This window comes from Trichomycterus rosablanca, chromosome 1, assembly GCF_030014385.1.
Source record: "Trichomycterus rosablanca isolate fTriRos1 chromosome 1, fTriRos1.hap1, whole genome shotgun sequence".
Taxonomy (NCBI): domain Eukaryota; kingdom Metazoa; phylum Chordata; class Actinopteri; order Siluriformes; family Trichomycteridae; genus Trichomycterus; species Trichomycterus rosablanca.
Window position 1 is genome coordinate 5,677,047 of NC_085988.1, and position 7,318 is coordinate 5,684,364.

Consider the following 7,318-nt stretch of genomic DNA (forward strand, 5'->3'; position numbering starts at 1 on the left):
CAGCATCTGACAGAAAAGACCTCCAACAGAGCTTCTAAGATCTTCAGTTAAATAAAGATTAAAGAGAATGAACACATCACACATCACACCATCTCCTTCTTACTGGGTTTGAGCTTTGTACAATTTGTCTGAATAACTAAATGTAAAAATAATAAATGTTTTTTTTTTTTTAATAATTGATCGATTTATCTAAAACGACTTACAATCACATTTGCAATTAAAACAGAGAACAAATAACTGAACTGGTAGCTCAGTGGTGGAGATACTGGTCTAGTAATTGCTCACTGGTTCTACCCAGCTAACAGGGAACGTTCTCACAACTTTCACTAACGTTATGTAAAAGTTCTCCTAATGTTATGAGCAAACGTTCTCACAATAACGTCAGTAGAACGTTCTATAAACGTTACATGACCTTGATAAAAAAAATCTGTTCAAAGTGTTTGACGTTAACTTTTAACGTTTTTTAAAGGCGCATGTGTGATATTCTTTAGACGCATATTAGGAAATATTAGTCCACTGATTTACATTCATTAAAAGAGGTCATAAGATGCACCACTGTAAGACTGAATTCATTGCTTCCTACTAAACATTTTTGCTTTATATAATATTTTATTTAATAATATATTTAAAATAAACCATCATTTATCCAAAATTTCCTCATTGGATTTGATAAAAACTGCATTAAGAACTGCTGTTATCAGAACTCATCCATGCAGGACAAATATTACATTACACATCATTCAGTTAAATGACTTTATAGCACCTTTTATTATGTCTATTCTGCTCAAACCTCACAGCACGTCAGTCTCCATCTACAGACAGTCGGCCACTTCTTTCTGCACATGCACACATCAGCACTTGACCGTTATTTCAACAAATTTGGTGTTTTCAGTTATTTTATTCTTAGACGTGAGTCTGCCAGAGTACGTGCTTGTGTACTTTGAAGATGAAATTCCTGCCACATATATTATTGAATCAGTACTTATTGAAAGACAAAATAATCTGACAAGATCTCACAGACAACTAAACTGTGGTCATCAGCTTAAAGTGAGAAATGCAAAAAGACGTTCGTCAAGCGGCGCCCTGCTAAGCAACTGAAGTTTGATGGTAAGTCATAAACTTAAAGTGTTTATAATAATAAACAGGAAAGATTATATTATCTATTAAATGTTATTAAAAATAAATGGTCATTGTAGAAAGTCGAAAATAACTCATCATGAAATGTTTTCAAATTAGTAACTTGGGACGTTAGCTAAACGTTAACATTAGCATTAACAGTCTGTTAGCTAGTTTATTCTCACTGTGCATTTTAAATACTTAGTTATACTTGTTAAGACTGGTGCGATTACATCGTTTATAGTGCTGTTATTGTGCTGAACTGCACTAGAATAAACTTATGACTTTTAATGATTTTAAGTTTACAGATAATATTACTTAGAAATGAACACAGAGAAGTTTGTAAATGCTTTTAACATCTCTTACGAAACAATTCACCTTCGAGGTCACATCTATACACATATCTATACACATATCTATACACATATCTGTACACATATCTATACACATCTATACACATATCTGTACACATATCTGTACACATATCTATACACATATCTGTACACATATCTATACACATATCTATACACATATCTGTACACATATCTATACACATATCTATACACATATCTGTACACATATCTGTACACATATCTATACACATATCTATACACATATCTGTACACATATCTATACACATATCTATACACATATCTATACACATATCTATACACATATCTGTACACATATCTATACACATATCTGTACACATATCTATACACATATCTATACACATATCTGTACACATATCTATACACATATCTATACACATATCTATACACATATCTATACACATATCTGTACACATATCTATACACATATCTGTACACATATCTATACACATATCTGTACACATATCTGTACACATATCTATACACATATCTGTACACATATCTATACACATATCTGTACACATATCTGTACACATATCTATACACATATCTGTACACATATCTATACACATATCTGTACACATATCTATACACATATCTATACACATATCTATACACATATCTATACACATATCTATACACATATCTGTACACATATCTATACACATATCTGTACACATATCTATACACATATCTGTACACATATCTATACACATATCTATACACATATCTGTACACATATCTATACACATATCTGTACACATATCTATACACATATCTATACACATATCTGTACACATATCTATACACATATCTGTACACATATCTATACACATATCTATACACATATCTATACACATATCTATACACATATCTATACACATATCTGTACACATATCTATACACATATCTATACACATATCTGTACACATATCTATACACATATCTGTACACATATCTATACACATATCTATACACATATCTATACACATATCTATACACATATCTATACACATATCTGTACACATATCTATACACATATCTGTACACATATCTATACACATATCTATACACATATCTGTACACATATCTATACACATATCTATACACATATCTGTACACATATCTATACACATATCTGTACACATATCTATACACATATCTATACACATATCTGTACACATATCTATACACATATCTATACACATATCTATACACATATCTGTACACATATCTATACACATATCTGTACACATATCTATACACATATCTGTACACATATCTGTACACATATCTATACACATATCTATACACATATCTATACACACATCTATACACATATCTATACACATATCTATACACACATCTATACACATATCTGTACACATATCTATACACATATCTATACACATATCTGTACACATATCTATACACATATCTATACACATATCTGTACACATATCTATACACATATCTGTACACATATCTATACACACATCTATACACATATCTGTACACATATCTATACACATATCTATACACATATCTGTACACATATCTATACACATATCTGTACACATATCTATACACACATCTATACACATATCTATACACATATCTATACACATATCTATACACATATCTGTACACATATCTATACACATATCTCTACACATATCTGTACACATATCTATACACATCTATACACATATCTATACACATATCTGTACACATATCTATACACATCTATACACATATCTATACACATATCTATACACATATCTATACACATATCTGTACACATATCTGTACACATATCTGTACACATATCTATACACATATCTATACACATATCTATACACATATCTGTACACATATCTATACACATATCTATACACATATCTGTACACATATCTGTACACATATCTATACACACATCTATACACATATCTATACACATATCTGTACACATATCTGTACACATATCTATACACATATCTGTACACATATCTATACACATATCTGTACACATATCTATACACATATCTATACACATATCTGTACACATATCTATACACATATCTATACACATATCTGTACACATATCTATACACATATCTATACACATATCTGTACACATGAATTAAATGTGGACGTTAACCTGCAAGTTACACTTTAAATACTGGAGGTCCAACATTTTCTTTCAAATAAAAGGTTATATGTGTGCTTTAAATTGATCAAAGTTTGCATGATTTATTCAGAAAATCTCTATCAACACACATTCCAGGGTTTTTCCTGCTCTTATAAGATTTGGGCACCACCTAAGCCCAAGCCCAGTGACCACACCACCTAAGCCCAAGCCCAGTGACCACACCACCTAAGCCCACCAACAACCCAGGTAAAACCCTGCATTTGTGCCATTGTGTTTTAGCTATTGTAGCATTCTGTTAACTACAGATTTAAAATATGGAATCAAAAACTCAAAAAGTGTTTTTTTATATTCCAGGAAAATGGCCACATGTCAAGGAGGGCTGCTGAGGTTGAGAGTCTCAGTGTCCGACAGAGAAGACCCGGGTATTGTAGATACAGTTTTTGCCTTCATTCACATCAGCACAAAAGGACGGGTCGCCCATATTCAAGTTTATGATAGTGGCAACAAGTTTGACATGTAGCACACTGCTCCACAACCAGATTTAGAGAACGTCAATGTTTTTGTAGCCCATATCCTAAATTAATTGAAGTGCTAGCATTAAAAAAGAGCCACAGGCACCTCTTGCACATTGAAGACTTAAATGAAATTAAAGACTGCAACATAACTGTAAGGAAGTTTTGTATTTTAGCTGCCCAGAATGACTTGGTTACAGTGTAAAATGTTTTACATGTACTGATAAATGTGCAGAAATACTGAAAAAACCTCTTTGTTTACTTTGCAGGTGGAGAATGCAGAGACGCCCTGAATTACTACCTAACTTTATTTTTCATTTATTCATTTACATTAGAATTTATATATTTTTTCATTGATTAATTTAAATTAATCGCTCGATGATAATAATAATAATAACAACAATAATAAGATATTATAAACACAATATATTCTAACTGATTTTATCTCAGTTTATAATGGATAGAAACATTGAGGGATTGTTCTTTTTTCATTTTCAGTTGGGGGGGGGGGGGGGGGGGGGGGGGGGGTTCAAGATTGTTTGTTTATTAAGATTTTAACGTCATGTTTTACATAGGGATGCACCGATCCGATATTAAGATCGGATATCGGTCCCGATATTACCAAAATGAGATAGATCGGGTATCGGATAATTAGACCGATCCATGGGGCCGATACGTTCACTTTAATTCGTTTGCGACGCCCATACAGGACGTGCTGCTGACGTATGACGTAAAACACAAACAGGAACAACAACATGGAGCGAGCCAAACAGTCAGCTGCATGGAGCTATTTTACGCTTGCTATGCCAACAAGTTCGATGGCAACATGCAATATCTGCAGAACAAATGTTGCAAGGGGTGGCGGTAGCACTGCAAAATACAATACAACAAATGTAATTAAGCACCTCCAAAAGTACCATGCTAAAGAGCACGCCGAGTTCCGAACGTTACAGTCGAACAAACAAAAAGAAGCCGGAGACAAAACGACGAAACAGTTAACTGTGGTGGACGCACTGCAAAGACGTGAAACATTTCCAACCGATAGCGTGAAAGCAACAAAAATTACAGAGAAAGTTCCAGAATTTATTGTTTTAGATGGGCAACCAATGTCGGTGGTCGAAGATGAAGGCTTCCGTCGCCTGCTTGAACACATGGAACCACGTTATAATTTACCGTCACGAAAATATTTTTCCGAGACTGCTCTGCCAGAATTGTACAACAAAGCATGTGGACACATATCACCACAGTTAAAAGATGTCAAAGTAATGAGCTTCACGACAGATATCTGGAGCTCAGACGTGTGCCCCATGTCACTTTTAAGCTTAACTGTCCACTGGTTAGACACGAGTTATACGCCCCTCAGTGCCATGCTCCAAACTAAACATTTCCGCGGATCACACACCAGCGACTCAGTTTCGACTGCCATTAGGGAAATGCTTGATCAGTGGCATATTCCCTTGACCAAAGTGCACGTCATTCTGAGGGACAATGCTAGCAACATGAAAAAGGCAGTAGACAACCTGGGAGTGCGTAGCTTGGGCTGCTTTGCTCATACATTGCAACTCGTAATTAACGAGGGATTATTGTCACAACGGCGTGTGAGTGATGCTATTGCAAGCGGCAGGCAGATTGTGGGACATTTTAAACATTCTTCACTTGCATATTCACGGCTACATGATATCCAGCTCCAGATGCAAACGCAACCTAAACGCCTGCAACAAGATATCAAGACAAGATGGAACAGCACCTACTTTATGGTAGAGAGCCTTCTGGAACAGAAGCGAGTCCTTTGTGCCTACGTTACTGACCATGACCTGCCCACGACACTGACTGCTAACCAGTGGGCCTTGCTAGAAAAAACCAACACTGTTCTAGCACCATTTGAAGAGCTAACTAGGAAAGTAAGCTCATCCACCGCCTCTGCTGCTGATGTCATTCCAGCTGTTACCGTCCTCAAACGCATCCTGGCTAAGGAAGACGAGGCAGATACCGGCATTAAAACAATGAAGAAGACCTCGCTACAAGCTGTCGACAAACGCTTCGGCAATGTGGAAGATCAACCCCTATACGCTCTTGCCATCTTGCTGGACCCTAGATATAAAGCCAGGTAAGATTCAAAACTCATTACATTATACTTTAAAAGACTTAGAAAATAAAATTCAGCAGGATTGTAGATGGTTCAAACAACTCGCTATTGAGAGCTTTAATAATATGGCCAAGCATACGTGTGATTGCTGGCAGAAGCTTTGGGGATGTCACAGGCATTTATTGAATTAAAAAATAAATAAATAAATAACTCATAATCAGAATGAATTCAGTCAGATCTTTGCATGTAAACATGGTGTGAATTTTAACCAGTGTTTTATATTTTAAACTATTGTTTTATTTCTGTGTCAGATATTTTATAAGTGCAGAGTCCACAAAGCGTGCAAAAGATGCACTCAAAAAGGAACTTGAGCAAGAAGACTTGAGGAGCAGCACAGCTGGAGCACTGGAGACTTCAGCAGCAGCACCAGACAAGAGCAGCTTTATGAAAGAATTTGAACAAATTCTGGAGGAGCATGAGGGTCCTGGTGCAGCAAGCAGCTCAAGTCCTGCTGTCGATCTGCATCGATTCTTTACTGAGAAAACAATCACTGCCTCAGACGATCCATACCAGTACTGGAGAGTCAACAAAGATCGGTCACCATGTCTCGCTGCAACTGCCACCAAATACCTCTGTGCCCCCTGCACTAGTGTAGAAAGTGAGAGACTGTTCAGCACAGTTTCCAACATTGTAGATGAGAAAAGAAACAGACTTACAGCAGAGAGAGCAGAAATGCTTGTTTTCATGAGAAAGAACAAGTCATTGCTGCGTAAGTGAGCATTCATGGTAACCACAGACTGTGAGTGGTGTGAGACTGCACCTAATGTTTATGTTTATAATATTTGATTACTGCTTGTATATTTGACCAATTTACATGTTTATTACTCAGGTTTAGCTGCTAGATTTTATTTTGAATTACTGTTTACACTAAATATTTATGGATAAGTTTATTTGTTTTTCTCATTGTCAGCAGCTACATTTTATGTTGAATTGCACTAGATGTTTGCTTGTTTACGGTGTTTGATTACTGATTGTATTGTACCAGGGTTTTCGTTTATTC